General features: G+C 41.3%; 1 protein-coding gene across 3 annotated transcripts in view; it reads right to left on the minus strand.

Annotated features, from left to right (window-relative positions):
* Positions 1–16,254, minus strand: part of UBAP1 (ubiquitin associated protein 1) — a 33,604-nt gene extending 17,350 nt beyond the window's left edge. Inside the window, exons 1-2 of one of the 3 annotated variants that reach the window (XM_056513867.1) lie at positions 16,114–16,239; positions 15,642–15,876 (exon numbers count right to left, since the gene is read on the minus strand). The gene's annotated coding sequence lies outside the window, so the exon portion shown is untranslated. Of the gene's footprint in view, positions 1–15,641; positions 15,877–16,113 lie in introns of all 3 variants that reach the window. The other 2 variants (XM_056513866.1, XM_056513868.1) reach the window with 2 other exon arrangements.
* Positions 16,255–18,051: the final 1,797 nt, after the last annotated feature.

Here is an 18,051-nt window from a genome sequence, read left to right on the forward strand (position 1 = left end):
ATCTAACACTCATGGCCATCATTCCCCAGTCAAGGGCTCTTGGGCTCACTGTTCCCATTGCAAACATTACATATTAAAGGAAGGTGACGATCACACAGCTCAGCTATTTTCTCCTTGCTGCTGCTGACAGGACTAGGGACAAGAGCCAATTTCAAGCACTCTAGGAAAGTCCCTTTTGCAGCACAAAGATCCCTTTCAACATTATGTTGAAATCAACAGATGAACCAGCCCCAGCTAACAGGAATCCTACACAAAGCTAAAGCCAAAGCTGTATGAAGATCACTCACGTGCAACCAGACTTTGTGAAACACAGTGGGCAGATGCTGGGCCATGGGGAAGTGAGTCATGCTGGGCAAGTCCAGGTGCACGCAGCACGTGTCATCCTGCTCAATGTTTGTCAGGTTCTTTTCAGAACCAACCTCTCTCAGCAGCGCTATTATGGCTGAAACTATTCCACTAAGCCAGAAACTGGTTCTGGCACCTGGTTCTCAGAAATAAACAAAACATTAAGGCTTCAAAGACGGAAAGAAAAGGAGGTGAAATAGTGCCGAGCTTGCCATCCAAGGAAGGATGTCAAGGGCAAAGCCACCTGACTACCCAGTAGAGCTGCATGTCAACCACTGGAGCTGAACAAGCCTTACCGGTCCCAGTGCCCAGACGGCAGACAACAAACAGCACATGAAACAGCTGCACTTTCAGACCCAGGCTTCACTGGCAGACAAGCTGCTGTGTTGGTAGTTCCTCTGTGTGAGAGCAGCAATTAAGTCATCAACTGGATTTGTTTTTAGTGAAAAAGCCAGGTGACATGTAAAATCATACATTCTTCACATCCTCACCAGTCCTCTGTCACTGGAGACTGTATGGCACTGTGTGCAAGCACTGCCCACTCTCCACTGAACTTGGGACAAAGCCTCTACACAGCCTTCTTTTAATTATCTCAAAGTTCTTTTTTCTAGTTACTACCTCAGACTGAAAAGCAACTTTTTTAGAGGATTTCAAAAACTTCTGATTAGAGAAAGTAACCTCCCCACTTTGTAAACTTAAGTTTGCTCAAGGCAGCACCAGTTAATACAGGTTACTGTGCCAAGGACATGAGTGGCTATGCATATAAATCCCAATAAGCCAAAACTGCCATCCAGCTTCCAAGGAGTTTTGCCCATCACTCTGGAGCTGCATAAAGTCTCATGTCATCCCACATAAGATACACGTATCTTGCTTTTGCTGCCAATCCTGTACTAAAATCCTAATGCTGACCTGGTGTCTGCATTAACTTCAAGATGCAGTGGAAAAATAATTCCTCTGCCACAGACAACACTCTAACCACAGAACTAGCTAAGGCACATCAGCAGCAACCTAGTCATGAAATAGATCGTTTCCAGAGCTAGTCACTTTAGATTCACATAGCATTTGAGTTGATATCATACAGGTCTCACTGATGCACTTGACTGTGCACTTATAAAGACACCATTACTTCAGAAGGCACTTGTCTGCAAGCAGAACTGTTAAGCACCACACACAGAAACACAAGAACAGGCTGCCAGCCGCATTTCATCTCCCCCTTCTCAAAGAAGGTTTAATTAAAATAGGGTATTAAGACTAACTAGATTTGACAGGCTAGTCAGGGGCCACTTTTACAAGCATATTGCTGTTGCTCTTGTCCTGGCTGGGAAAACAGTATTTGTGTCCAGTTAGGTTGTCTCTCATGTTGTCACTATGATTCTGGGCATTATCTGAACATTAATTACCACCATGCAGCAAAGGCTTGCTTATTTTTGTTACCACTCATTTTGAAATTTAATTTGAAATCTGGACTGCTTCCAAAGCTTTATTACAAATCAGATGATGGATAAGTGCAGCCCCACCACTGTTTCCTTCAATCTACAGACTCCAGAACAAGATGGTGAAGGGCATTGGTGGTAACAGCACATGGTGGCATGGATTTTGGCCTGATATTTTACTGCACATTGTAAATTGACAGAAGACAAAACTTTCAATGCCTTTCTTGCTCTAGAGGAGCAAGATAGCTGCACACTACTACACAGTGTTCCTACAGCCACCTTCAAGCTCTCTTCTATAAATGTAAACCTCCCTAGCCTCACTGCTTCATTCTTGGTTCTGACCAACTCTCCATGGAGAACATCAGGGCTGCAAGTACCTAAAAGTTATATGGAACTGAAGCAACCTGATGTGAACTCTTCTCTACTCGTGTATAATTTTTTACTTGATAACACTGAGGCAGCAGGTAGGCATTCTTAAAACCAGCCAGTTAGAGGAACACAGCAAGAGCCCAGGACGAGGGCAGAGGACCTCAGAGCTATCATGACAGAAAGGGGAGGGAGGACAGGGAAACAACCACAACAACAAACAACAACACAAAGATGCAGAAACAAAAGTGGCAAGGAAAAACTAATGACAGCAACAACTGGCACAGAGAGGTGACAAGCTGGAATGGCTTGAAGAGATAGAGGTGACCAAGGCAATTCACTGGGCACATTATCACTTAAACCTGAATGACATTTAGTTGTGCTGCCAGACAAGGAGAACACAGAAAAGCATGACTCGGTGCAAGAAGACAATGCTAAAGGGAGAGTCTCATCAACAGAAGAGAATAAAAAAGTTACTATAAAGAGTGACTCAAGAAAAGCTTTTGGGAAGATGGGGTGGTTTTTTTTGCTATTGTATCCATTTTTCTCCTACTTTCCCTTGAGTTTGTATCTTCATTCCTTTTCCTCTGAAGGAGTTCTGCTAGACAAGTTGGAAGTATCCTACTACTAATGATACCTGTAATTGCTTCATTCATGATAACTTAAACCAAATTAACTATATGGCAAGAGGAACTGGACTCCTGCTGCTATATTCCTGTGTTTGGGGTGCAAACATGTCTAGATACCAGATCTTGTGAATTCTCTGATGTAATTTCCACCTAAAATTCAGATAAATAAAAAATTAGTAACTTAAGAGTGAAAGGAAACCAAAATGCCTCAAGTTATCAACCATAATCAAATCAGTACATCTATGATTTTCAAGAAAGAGACCTGATACTGCAATTTCCATCTTACCTGCTAATACACATTGTGTAGTCTACACACTACTAAGGATGCACCATTTAGTCTTAAAACTACAAGAACAAAAGGCTGAAAAAATAAAAAAACTTTCCTGCCTGCATGACAATAATGAACTACTGATTTTACAGTAAAAAGTAAAAATCACTTCTATTCAAGTGATTAATTTGTAATGGTCACAGGTGATCAAAATTTAAATAGTGTTTTCAGTTTTCACTGTACCTACTTATTTCAGTGGAAGTGGAAGGCTATAACAAACATCAGGTGTCTGTATATGTAACTTCAAAAAGCAAAAAGAGAAGTCAACAGTGCCTGTTACTAAGACAAAGCAAAAGTTAAGTTTCTTCTATCAAAGCTTCCTGTCTATGTAAGTGTTCAACCACTGCTACACAGCTCAGATCTTTTATGACTTCTCTCAGAAAAAGCTGGTAAATTCACTACAGTACAAAACAAATTCCACCCTTTTACTGCTGTATCCAAATAGACGACATCATCCCAAAACCTGCAGCAATCTCTTCTACTTTGTAGCTCTAAGAGTTCTGAAGACAAGAGCATGTGGAGGTACTAACCTTGCAACAAAGCAATGATGTTGAGCCACTGGTATCAGTGCTCTGGATGAAGTTGTAAAACTACATGTGGCATACTGCAACTACATGCCTACAACACTCACTCTCTCCCCCCTCAAAAAAAAACCCAAACCAACAAATAAAGAAAAACAAAAATAAAAAACCAAACAAAAAACCAAAGTTAAAAAACCCCAAGACCCCCAAACCAAAATCTCACAAAGGAAAGGGGAAAAAAAAAAATAAAATAAAAAAGTCTTTCACTGGTCCTAACAGAAAAGCAGAAAAGTAAGTTCTAACTTTATCTACAGTAATTCCTCTTAAGTGCTACCACAATCCAGGAGATAACGTAAATTACATTTTAAAATTGATGAAAACAAATCAAACCCTCCTTGAAGCTAACACTCTTATGAAGTTGCTATCCAGTTTTCAAGGGACACCTGTTTAAACAAATCAAATTATATCTTCATCTTATGGGACACAAAGACAAGTGGTCATCATCTTCATTTAACCATTAAGAGTAGGGCTTACACTGACAAGAGGGGGCTTGAGGGAGGGAGGTGTGAGTTATCCCTGCTGCATACATATCCCATGGATCAACAGTCCAAGCAGCTGTGATGAGAGACCTAAATCTGAAGAATAGCCTACATCAAACTAATGTAGTTTGTTATTACTAGTGAAATAATTAAGAGACAGAGAGACAGGAACAATTAAAATGGCACTTCCTAAAGCATTTTTCAAATACATGAGTAGGAAGGAAAGGGAAAAAGGACCTTGAAGAATACAACTGTGTGCAGATCATGTTACTGGATTACAGGACAACACTAGTGATGGTCACAACATCCATTATGGAGTTTTTCATGTGGATGTTCGATTGCATCTTCCTAGCAGTGATAAACATCAAGAGACATTGATTCTTCAAATGGTGCCATTGTTTAACGTGACATAGTGGGCAATCAGCCTCTTGCTCCAGCTTTCACAGCTCTCAGAGAGCCATGGCATCTCTCCGTCATTCCGTATGGATTCACTGCACTGACATCAGACACCTGCAGTTCCAGTCATCCCCATGTCATCTCCCACTTTGTTGATTAAAGACACTGGACTTTTTACAAGCTGGTTTGGCTGGTTAAGGATTTAAGGTTCATAACTGATAACAGACAGCTCCATTTCTCTTTTAAGATCCTGACTATGTGCTTGAAACACAAGGTAATTTATCATACATATCCTGACTATGTGTTTGAAACATAAGGTAATTTGTCACTCAGAAATCAGGGACAACCCTACAATGGCTGTGGAAATAAAGCACACTAATATACCAGTTTTTTAGTCACTTTATGACTTATCAGCCACACAGGTTTCCAACACAGTTGAATATTATACACCACACAAACCTCTAGAAATATAAGTTTCACCGGCAACAGCACAAGGAAACAGGAAAGTACTCACAGGCAGCACTGTGGTCAAAGCAGATCAGCGCAAGCTTTTCCTTTGGCCAGGCACTGACATGCCAAACAACAGCATGGAAGACGCACCTATTCTAAATTCACATTCAACTGTGGCAGCAAAATGGGTCATCTGTTTAAAAAGGACTCTTTCCAGAAAACTCAATCCTGTCATAAGAGGAAACCATCTGCAACAAATATCTAAGTCTGGACTGATTTCCAGACTCTGGAAACTTGGGCAATAGTGCAGGTTCTGTTCATCTAAAAGCAGATATGGATTTTACAGTACAGTTTATGATTTTTACCCAAATTAAAGACCATGTAAACAAAACAGCTGAGTGAACAGAGATGTGTTTTCTTTTTTTTTCTTTTTTTTTTTAAGCTTCAAAGTCAGCTTCACTAGTCTACATAATTAAAAAAAAACAAACAAAAAAAAGAATGGTAAACTAGAAATAGAGGACTAACACTTCCTCTCCTAGAGGCACAAAAGAAGCAAGACAGAAATTTGGGAGATAAAAATATAAATGTGCTATGCAATTCCTACATTCTAAGAAAAAAAGTGAAAAAGATGACCCAGGACTCATACCAGCAATGAGGGCTGCAATAATCTCAATGCTTTACTGAAACAAGTCCCGAATTTGATGAGCTCAGCAACTGTTTTTAACTGCTATTTTCTTGTATCTAAAGTTTGGATAGCAAATACCTACCAGTTTTGAAAGTTTGAAACTGTCAGATGGTAAGCATCTGGTAACCATCAACAAATGTAGCTACTTCAGCTTAATTACCATAAGATTTCATACTACTACAAGAAAGTCAATTTTTTTCTAAGTATCTTAGCACTAGCCAGAGCCAGGCATGTGCATTAACTTTCCTCGTTAACCACAGCACTTCAGAAGAATATTTCAACACAACTCTTCTTGAATGAGAGAGACTGCTAACTGCTAGTTCCAACAACCAAATAGCCCACTTACTCTGCTCTTTTGGTAATGAGGCATGAAAAAACAGTGGAATATCCTGCACTTTTAGAACACTTGCCTGCAACCCAGACTATCATAAACTAATTAAAATGCTGCTCTATTTGTTACAGTCGTACTTCAAAATGAAACAAGCTGAATCTGAAGTACTTGAGTATTATTAATACTTCAGACTTGTCCCAGTTATGAATTAGAGCTAGACAGACACTCTCAAAATGCTGTCAGCACAACAGAGTAAAACAGCTTTTAATCCATTAATTGCAACATAATCTTTTTAATTCAAAAGTAACAATCTCTCCAATTTCAAGCTTTTTGTTCTTATACTCTTCTACCAAGAGAGGTAACAGGTAACTGATCTGGTGTTACTTAGAAATTAATTCAATTCTGTTAACCATACCAGGACTTACTTCCAATACCAACACAAAAACTCAAACTATTTTGGTACATCAAGCAATTTGTATTCATTAATTTTCAATATTTATTTATATATTAACCAGAGCTTAATTCACTTAAATGTATTACAATAGTCAAATGACTATGTAAAAAAATCCATTCCAAATAAAGATGTAAGGTTGTCATTTTTTCCCTGTTAAAGCCCAGAAGAGAAATTGTAACATTTCTTGGCAATTATGGTTTTGACTATAAATTTGGTGAAATATTAACACTTACAGAATTACTTTAACCAAACAGACAAAAAGAAAATCTGTCAAGAAATCAAGTTAGCCAAAGTTTTTAAATGGAAAAATAAAATCTGCCAGCAGGTCAAACATCACTTGCAATTCCATGTATTGTATCTCAGCCAAAATATGCACCTCTTGCACTGTACAAGAATAATAAGAACAGTGTTATACTACTATAGATGTGTCAATTTTTCCTTTTATACTTGGGTCACATGCCCTACCCACTCTTACCACACATTTAATATTTTCCCAGCAAAATTCAGCGTGGTACTGATAGAAAAAATAATCTATTACATTTATTATTCCGCCTCCAAACAACCCTGCCTGTCCTTCAGCAAGCAGGTTGAAACATTGATTTTCAGCATGGGAGCCACTGTTTCAGACCCTGATTGCACACTCAGCCCAAGCAGTTTCAATACACATCACGCCAACAACAGCCTTCTCTCATTCCTGAAAGGATCTTTCCCATCATGTGGCTAAAACTGTTAAACTATTCCTGCCATCTGATGGCCCTATTTCCCACTAATTCATCTTATTTCTCTCAACTAAAAGAGTCACATCCTAAGAATATAAACTCCCTGCAAACTCACTTGATTCAACCATGGAATGTTTTGGGTTGGAAGGGACCTTCAAAGATCATCCAATCCACACACACTGTCACAGGGAAGGGTGGCTTTCTTTCGATCAGGTTGCTCAAAGCCCCATCCAGCCTGTCCTGGAACACCTCCAGGGATGAGTTATCCACAGCTTCCCAGGGCAACCTGGTAAGTTCCTCACCACCTTAATTTCTTTCTTATGTTCAATCTCAATCTTCTCTCTTTTCAGTTTCATCTTTTAGAGTTGCCACTTTCCAGGAAACACTCCAATTAATAAATTAATCTTTGTCCAAATACACCCTAAACACTTCAAACACCTGAAGCAACTAAGAGCTGGTCACAGGACACCTGGAAAAGTGTGGTCTTCAAGCTTTTGTGAAATGATAACATCAGTTTATAGCATCTTAAATCTCACTGATTTTCAAAACATACTTAATGAGGCTTGGTTTGCCTTTGGCTTGACAGTGCTAATGTAAGAAACTTGAATTGCATCCTAGGTGCCATGGGTGTGACATTCTTTACAAGCTTATTTGTCTTTTTCTGGGGTTTATGCATTTCTCCAACACATCAACATGTCAGTGGTACAGTCTCAGCTTCCAATGCCAACTTATTTTGTCCTTAATTCATGTGTCACTCCTGTTTAGCCAACAGGCATCTGTCTTCATCTAACCCATCTTACCAAGACTGAGACAAGAAAATAAGCATAGACAGAATGCCAGGTTTTGCTGCACTGAAGGACGAAACTAAAAGACCAGGAAGAAAACACACCCTTATCACTTTTAATGAGCATTCATTTCAGCTACTGTGATATGTCCACTGAGCTGCAGCCTTATCAAGGACATACTTCTTACCTGACCAACTCAACAGAACAAAGGAGTCAAACTGAAATTCAAAAGATGTATTAAGGAAGTGAAAAGATGGTCTCAATGCAGTAAGGCCTAAAAATCAATCTTATTTCATCTCCAAGCATAGTATCAGTCGAGCCTGCTTTCCAGTCTTCCCACTCAGTCCAAACAGGACTGAATGACTGCATTAAAAACATGAGTTAGATGGGAAATATTATGGGTAGACAACATCAAATTAAATTTCACTACCACAAGTCATGTTTTTAAGTGAAAAAAAATCCACTTGCCTTAATTAACAAGGAAGTGGCGCATAACAGGGCATTAAGAGCAGGAAACTGATTTAAGCTATATAGTAACTTCTTAATTATTTCTTGCAGTGGCTTGTAAACTTTAGGAGAGGTTGAAACCGGTAAAAATGATGTTCTGTCCTTTAAAAAACACATAGTTACAGAAGCATCATTACCAGCTCTCAAAAAAATAAATGCTCAAATGTATATGAAAACAGCAGCACACTTGAACAGCTCAGCAAACTGGCAGTACCCACACTGAGCATACCCCTGAAACAATTAATTTGGAACACAGGAAGCTAAGTTGCCTTGAGTAAGCTTGTCTAGTGTAGAAAAATAAAAATTTACCTCTGAGCAGTGAAGTGAAACTGAGATTACCCTCAGCTGTAGTGGATCTATAAAAACAAAAGCATGATAAATAAATGAGCTGCTTGCTATGTTTTATATTAGAAAACTTCATGGGCCCACACTACCTGAGGGCAGAATACTCTCCCCTGAGCAGAAACATCCTCCTTGCAATCTCTTAATTTTGTAGTTCTCAAATAGCAAATGCCCCTCTATTAGGAGCTGCTTGAATGGAAATATGCTTCAGTCTGTAATCCAACTATAGATTGAAAAATTCAGGAATGAAAGCTGGAAGCAAGAGGGAAAAACCAAACAGAGATGGTACATCTATGTGTGCAACTGCTACAGCTGAGGTTACTAGCAGTGAAGATACACAAACATGCAGACAATCCTCACCCTACAAGAAGGAAAGCAGAGCAACTACTCAATCCCTGAGATGTACCTTTCAAGGATGCTCCAGCTGCTACACTTAGCTTCACATTCTGCTTCAAAAAGTCTTTCTATACCACAGGCATCATTCCTCCCTCCCACATTAACACAAAGTACTCAGTAGATCCATAAGCATCATAAAATAATCTCCTCACCTACATACCTTAATTCCTACTGTTTCCATTTAAAATGAGTTTTAAGATTTAAATTTCCTCACTTAAAACAAACTGTCATGGTGTGCTTTCCCTCTGTGTAAGACAACAAGTCTGCCCTCCCAGCACCGCAACCTTACTTGCAGTTAATACTCAGGCAGGTAAGTTTAAGGAGTAGTGTAAAAGTCTGCACTTAGTGAGTGAACTTTCTATCACAAACGCACAGAGCAATATTTACAGACTTGCAAGGTGGTATTAGACATACACACACATAAAATTACAAGCCTCCTAACAGTAAGGGCATATGGATATTGAACTTTCAGTGTTCAAGTGGCATGGAAAATAGAAAAGAAACCAAAGACAGAGAAAGACACTTTCACTACAGGATATTTATAATGCCAGGAATTAAATACTTATTATTCATTTCTTTCCCCTAAGGGGAAAGTAGTTTTGCTGAAAGTCCCTTATACCCTTAGCACAGCATAGCTCTTCTATGAGACTTCAGAATACCTGTCAAGGCACTTAGCAAGCAGTGAAACTGTCCCTGTTTTGCAGGTATGAGGAATAAAACACAAAGCTGAAGCAGTCTGCCCACAGTCATCCAGCTCAGCCAGCAGCTGAGAGTCAGAACACAACTTGTTTCCAAATCCCAAATCCACAGCTACCCCAGGAATCTCACTGCAGTCTCTCAAGTTTGGAACAGTATCTACTCCCTATCAAATTACTCCTATTCAGTCTTTTTCATCTCACCATAAAAGCCGCAAGGATGCACTTCAGATTTGAATATGAAATTTGGTGTAGTCCAAACTTTATTTTTAAGTTTCTACTTCCAATTAATTTAAGTCTGTAATTTTGTTATATACTATATATCCTGTCTCACTTAGCAGTATAAGCTTTTTCCCTCCACATCAGCAAGGTCTTCAGCAGATACAGCAATGAATGCAAGCCCCAGAACACTTAAAGCAATGAATAACTAAACAGAAATGGCTCATTTTATGTACAAAAATAAACCTTCAGAGATACACTAGCTTAATTTTCTCAGGACATTTTGACAGATCTGATTCAGTTTCAGCAATCTAGCCTTACTTTATCTTATAACTAGACCTGACTAGGTTGCTGGATGAAGTTGCCCTATGACCACATGAGGGACATCCCACAGCTTCTCCTCTCCCAACATTTTAAGGCTGGCAAGAAGACAGCACCGCTGACAGCACAGAGATCTCTCTTAGTGGACCATTATAACAGCCACTGTTATAAATGACACAGCATAAAGATTTATTTTTTTTTTTAAGAAGCAAAGTAGTGATACTGTAGGCTGACCATTCCTCCTCTGAGCTATCAGATTTTATCCTGCCACCTGAGAATCAGTCCCAGCCTGCCCCTCTCATAACCCATATGTCTGATTCAATCCATCTTACTTTAGGAAATTAATCCAGTGCTGCCTAACAACAGAACATGAGTACATATTCAGATTCCTGCAGGAACATCAAATTACAGGAGAAATTTGCCTTGAATGAAGACTGGCATAAAATGGATACACAGCTTCTCTCCCAGCACAAAGGGAAAGTTAGAAATCCATTCCATTACTTGGTAGAACCAATTTATCTAGAGTACAGCCAGATCCCCTGCATTAAACAAGGTTACATTTCAAGTGTCCATCTCCAAAATTGTAACACATACAGAATGTTCCCAGAGACAGGCAGATCTTCAGAACTGTACAATAACTGCACATCTAATATGGGAGCTCGGTATGAACACGGTAACATTACTATGTCACAAAAACAGCCATCACAGTCATTTTGCCAACAGTTTCCAGAGTCCACTTCCAACTTCAGAAGTAGCACAGATTGCCTCATCATTCTAGCCAAAATCAATTTCTTCACCTTTGCCTTCCTTCATCTTTCATCTTATCCACTATTGTGGATTCTATAAGCTGTGTTTATTAAAGCTTTTCCAGTTGAAGACTTTCATATAGATGAGATTACAGACCATAACAGTATTACTTTTATATTCATAGTTGAATTTAATAGCTCTCCCTTTGCATACAAATTCAGAAATATTCAGTGTTAATTAAAAGCAACAAGCCCTTTACTGCCTTTTCTTGAATTTTCTTTGCAAAAGAGACATTAAATTACTAAGCACTTACTTCCAGGTAAGTAAACAGAAAAGGTTCCCTCCCATATATTAGGCTCTGTCCCACAAGTAAGAATGAACCCTCTAATTCCAGGATCTTTTTTTTTCCCCCTTCTTCTTAATAAAGAATATAAAGGTGCTTTCTGGAAACAGTGCTTTTGTACATTGTTACAAACACAGCAAGCAAAATGAAACGAAATAATCCTTCACCTGTTTTCTACCAAGACTTCAAACAGACCGTCAACAAAGTGCTTGTGGTGACATAATACATAATTAAAAGATTAAGAACACATTCTTTTCTCGGAAGCTATGCAGCATAAAGCTTTTCTGTCTTTTTTTCATCAAACACAGTTTTATTCCAAACACAGATGATTAACGGTGATTTTATTCAAGAGTCCCTTCCCTGCTATGTGTGCCTCCTATATTTCTACGTCAAATTATTACACATTACATGCAAAGACACCACATGATGGTATTAGTCATTAGGGTGGAACCCAATAAGGCTTTGCTGTATCACAGAAGGAAACACTTGAACTTTTAACAAGTACTTTGGAGAGTGTTAATAAACTAGGAATCTAGTTTTATTTTAGTGCTCAGAACTGACGAGGTGTACCAAATTGAACACACAAGCACTTCCCTGTGTCTAAATCAGGCACAGGGCTAAAAGTTGAAACAGCACAACTGGCACACTTTGAAAGACACTCTCTCAAAACCAGGGAATAAATCTCATCAGTCATTTCAGTCATGGCTTCCTCTGCTGCTAGCCTAGAGATCACAAATAGTGCAAGCACAAACATATACATAAGGAAGGGACTTAAAAATAAAATCTTTCACATAATCTAGTAGATAGTTACCAAAAATGCTGAGCTCCAGTAACGCAGACCAGACAAGAGCTCATAGCTCTTTACTACTACTTTCCACTATAGCAACAGCTAAATACATTAATTGCACTCATATGCAGATCATCCTCCAGATGAAGAACTCACTATATCTTGGATAGGATTGACCTTCTTCTGATTTAAACTGTTACTCTCATGTAGAGAGAATCTGACACAAAATCTGAGATAATACAAGTTCAGTCAGTTACAAACTGTAATACTACTAATGCAACACGGCATTTTTAACCAATCTGCTTTTCTTCTAGCAGAAGAATTTAAGCCTAAATTAGAGCAATGATATTGTGTTTCCCTTTTGATACAATTTTGTGTGACAAGTACATTGCAAAGTTAAGGGATTCTAGAAAGACCTTGTAGCTTTCAAATATTAAGAAAACACAAACCCAATCGAGTCTGGGCACACAGCATGTCCTTTAAAAGTTTCCCATCCACAGGAAAGACAGAATTTCTTAACATAAGAAAAAAGCCTTTGCACGAAGGGATTTGGAGTAAATCTGATGACTTGAGAGATGTAGACCTCTGCACAAGACTACATTGACAGCAAAAGGTCATTAGGGACACAGAACATGAGCTTATTCAAACCAAGTCAGAGGGTCAAAGCATTAAGCAATGCACTTGCATACCAGAGAGGATTACCTACCTAAGTAGTTAACACACAACTGTGAGTTCAGGCTTGTATCGATCAACTGCACTAATCCCAAGGGTCGATTGCAGAGTGGTATGTGCTGCAACATCAATAGCCTTGCCTTCCCAGCAGCTTAAGAACATACAATGCAGGGAGGAGAAACCAACCTTTGATGCATCCTAGAAGACCTACTTTTTCAAACCAGAAACTATTTATAAATCGTAAACAACCCTTCTTTGCCTTTCCTTTAAAGAACTGTTTTCACAAACAGCTTCAGAGCTGTCCAATTACAGCTTCACTAGACCTTCCCTACTCTGACATTGATCTGAATTGCACTGATCAATTTTAAATAGATAATCATGCCTTTAGGTAGAGATCCTTGTAAAATGACAGCTGAAACTCTGGAATTCGTGACTGAAGAGATTAGGAATGATTTTGTTAGAAACAAAATACCAGAGAAGGTTGGACAGAAGTTCTATGTAATAACGAAAACTAAATTTCTCACCAATTTATCAAAATATTCAACCCAGCATCAACTGTAAAATAAAGGAACTGACTGATGTTAAAAACTCATGACACAGATACTGGATATGGACAACCATTATCAATTAACTCAATTGGACAACAAAATTATCAATCCACAGAGTTTGTGAAATCAACAGGAAACCATAAGCTTACACAAATTAAAAAGGAGGATGAGTAAGGAGACACCTTCTGTGTCATTATAGCACTTCTGCCACCAGCACCAGCCAAAACAGCTCCAGCTGTCACAGTGTGACAGATGAGGCTGGATTGGTCCAGAAACCTGACTCCATTCTGTCAGTTACAGGTTTTTGTCTCGAGGATAACAGAACATCATGTGAATAATTGGGATGGAGCTCTTCCACGTGTTTTTAACAATTTTTCACCATTCTTATTTTTCTATCTATCAACATAAACTATACAATAAACGTCCCAACTGACCACTGTATTCCTTGAATATTCTGAAAATTTAAGTTCTCTTTGTTAAAGTGAAACTAACACTTATTGATTCACATATCTTTGAACTGAGAGTTTCTTGGTTTTCCCTTTGAAATTTCATGCCCCTTTGTTTCAGCTCACACTTGAATAGCACTTCAGTAGCAGCAACTTCTTCCTGGACTCCTTTGTTCTGTAAGGCATGCACAGGAAAAAAAAATCCAAAAACCAAAAAGGAGATATTAAGTACAAATGGTGAGGCAAGGAAAGGACCGTCACTTTCAGTCTTCTTTCTAAGACTAAACTCATAAACTTGCAAAAGCTGTTTAAAAATTACATACTTTGTTCCTCCCTGCCTTTAGAATTAAGATTTTTGCCTAAAAGGTTTAAGCCACCCGGTGGCAATGGTAACCTTAAGAACCACTGGCACTTCTGAATTGCAGCTCTGTGCGTACAGGAAACTGAAGTCATTGTGAGCAGCAGTTCTGCATGGTGCTGTAACCCAACATCGCTCTGCACATGCCTCAAAACACTCCTCGTGCTGCTGCCACCCTACTGCCCATGGCTGCTGCACAGCTACACAGATTTTCCCTGTGGAGAAAAGCGAAGAAGGCCAAAAGAGGTTTTTCCCCACTCTTGACTGAAAAATACCAGAAAACCAGCCACTGCAGGAGTGCCTGCACAGGGGCAGAAAGTCTCATGCACCAGGGCTGATAAGTGAAGGCGAGGAAGAGGTCTGGCTAACTAAAGCACTTCCACTTTTTCCTCAACACCCTGGATCACAGCTGCAGTAGGAGTAAGATCCCCCTCATCAAGCTGCCACAAAAGCCTCTTAGTCCCTTAACCGTGGGATGCAGCAAGCCTTCCATCAGCAGCACAGCCACTGAAGTTACACCATCAAGCACAACCAGTTGCCCCTTAGATTGGCAACACTCCCCAAAGTGAGTCACATAGGAACACTGACCTCGAAGTGCTTAAATCCAACACAAATACATTTCCCTGGGTCCTGGATGGCAGCTATATTAGCTCCGCAGCCAAGTACCAGAGTCCACCTACTTATCTCCACCCTAATGAGACAACATCAGTGTTGTAACATTTCTGTATGACTAGGTTTTTTTCACTTGTTCAGAATTTTTAATGACGTGGGGATTAAAAACAGTTGATAAGCTGGCTACTCATTTCCATCTATTGTCATTTCTTTCACTATTAAAAAAAAAAAGCAAACCTGACAGTCCCTTTAGCGGGATAAACTTTGAGTTATCAAAACACAAGAAGACAGCCCCCAAATTATACTAAATATAAAAAAAAAAAATAAATGCACTAAATGCCTTACTTTTAGTAAGCACTGAGGTAAAGGGAACACAAAACACTAGGAAGTTAGGAACAGCTACAGCTAAGTATTCTTACACTTATGTATACATACATCCATGCGATGTTTGCATCTCAAACTCTAAGAAAGATATAGTCAACAGCAGAAAAAGAGAAGTATGGGGCTGCAACCCATGAAATAAAGATGACTGGATCTTTAGTCTACAAGGAGATGCAGCCAAAGAGTGAATACTCCGTGATTTAGCAGAACTCTGAAGTCACAAGTAGCACAGGGAAGATGAGTACCGTGATTTGCACAGCACAAGAGGCAGAAATTAACAAGTTACCTGAAGGCAGACTCGACACACACCACACCCCCAAAGAAAATCAGATGTTTGTTTTAGTTCTTCACGGATTTAGTTACTGCGAAGAGGCACTTCCGAACATCATGGACACCAACAGCTTACTCGGATTTCAACAGCCACCGAGCAAACTCATCAAGGGCAAACTCATCAGGGGTTACTAGGCAGAAAGACATTCCCTTGACTCCAGCGGTTCCGGAAACTGCTGGGAAACAGGAGCCTGTGGGATAGGAACGTCACCCCGCGAGTCCAGGCCAGTGCCGAGTGCCGGCACCTCACAGCGGCTCTACCGAGCGGGAGCGGAGGGTCCCTGCTCTCGGAGAAGAGGAAGGGGCGCGGTCCGTGCCCAACTGCCCCCGCCCGGTACCCGCGGCCCCCGCGGTCCCCGCCCATACCTGCGCGACCCCAGCCCCACTACCCAACCCAGTACGTGCGCCACCCCAGCCTAGCCCGGTACCTGCGGCCCCCGGCCCCGCTGTCGCGCTGTCCCGCCGTCCCGCGGTCACCGCCCGCCGTCCCTACGGGCCCCACTCGGCGCCGCCGGACCCGGGCGACGCCATCTTGTCTGGGCCCCGCCGGCGGGATGGCGTCACGCCGTGACGTCACCAGCGCCCGGCGGGCCAATCGGGCGCTGCGGATGCTGACGTCACCGCATGGGCGGGGCGAAGGTGGAGCCACGCCTCTTCCCTGGGGCGGGGCGGAGCCAGGAAGTGTGTGTGTGTCGTCCGCGTGTGTGTCGTTCGTGTCCGTGTGTCGTTCGTGTCCGTGTGTCGTTCGTGTCCGTGTTCCTGTCGCTGTCGCCTGCCTTTGTCAGCCGCTGACCCTGCCCCTGACCCATACCTACACCTGTTCCATCTCCTTACCAGCCGCTGTCCGGGTTGCATCCCTGACCCTGTTCCGCCGCTGTCTCAACCCTTGTCCCTGTCTTCTGCCCTTGTCCCTGCCCGTTCCTGTTCCATTCCCGCCCCTGTCCTGTCCCCTCTCTGGCCCTGTTGCTGCTCCTGCTCCTGCCCCTGTCCCATTCCCTGTGCCATTTCTGTCCCTGTCCTGTCCCTGTCCCTATCCATTTACCTGCCCCTGCCCTTGTCTCATTCCCTGTGCCATCTCTGTCTCTGCCCAGTCTCTGTCACTATCCCTTTAACTGCTCCAGTCCTTGCTTCTGTCCCTGTCCCTGTCCGCAGGGATCTGTTCGCAGCTCCTGCCCTGCCCAGCAGCTCCTCCAGCACCTCCTGTCCCTCTCCCAGCCGTGCATCTTGCCAGGGCTCCCCAAGGGGCTGGATAAAGGTGGTGAGTGGGAGACGGAGAGGCCATTTCATCCCACACCCTTCAGCCCCTTCTCTCAGCAGCTACGGCCACCTCACCCTCCCGAGGGGCTCAGGGGATATTCCCGCTGGGTTTTCAGTCTTTTGAGCAGTCCTTTTTCTGAAATGGAGGGGTTTTGTCCAGAATGGGCGTGGTAAGTGTGTACGTGATGAAGGATATGGAGAAGGGAGTTAAGCATGGTAAATCATGATTGAAAACGGTCAAACTGGAATTACCAACTGTATCCCCAGAGGAAACTGGAAAGCCTGAGAGGTTCTTTTATAGTTTCTTTTTCAGTTTGGATTCTCACAGCATCCTTGTTTTTGGGATTGGTTGGATGAAAACACTGAATAAAGGTCATAAACCCAATGTTGTATCAGGAAGATGTGTACTGATTCCATTTAACTTGAGGCACCATCAGACATCAGGTGGTCAGAAGCTGTTTTTTTAATAAAGCCTGTCTGCATATCATATGTTTTCCTTGTTTCTCTGCAACACCACAGGCAAGGAACAATTGCTGTGTTTGGATCACATGAGTCTTTGCCTCTGAAATCATAGAAAAAGTGTATGGCCCATGTGGACATCAGAAAAAGCACTCATCCTTCCACATGGGTCTCAAAGGGATGTAATGAAATGCAAGTACAGTGTTATATCCTTAATTCCCCAGCAATAAGTGATTTCCCTGGTGGAATGTGTGGGAAAATGACTGGGTGTAAAATTAGAGAAAACTGGGGAGTTATATTCGCATTCTAACAGAAGTTAGTACAGAAAACAGAGGGTGAAGCGCAGTTGTGACTCCCTGGATGGGATGTAGTCAGCACGCCCAACTTCCCACACACAATCCATGCTAAAGGGGACTGAAGGGAGGCTGGAGCAGAGTGGAAACAACAGGGTCAGACTAATGAAATCCTAGGAAGAGGGGAATTCAGTGATGCAGATAAACTGTATAGCAGCTGAAAACCAGGGGGAAAAGGAGATGCTTTGCTGCTGAACCAGGGTAAGATGACAAATGCCCACCTCCACCCCAGAGGCTACCTCAGGTGTGACACTGACATTGCCCACCTCCAAGGGACAACCATCCCACACTAAACAT

The sequence above is a fragment of the Oenanthe melanoleuca genome, chromosome Z (genome assembly GCF_029582105.1).
Source record: "Oenanthe melanoleuca isolate GR-GAL-2019-014 chromosome Z, OMel1.0, whole genome shotgun sequence".
Classification (NCBI taxonomy): domain Eukaryota; kingdom Metazoa; phylum Chordata; class Aves; order Passeriformes; family Muscicapidae; genus Oenanthe; species Oenanthe melanoleuca.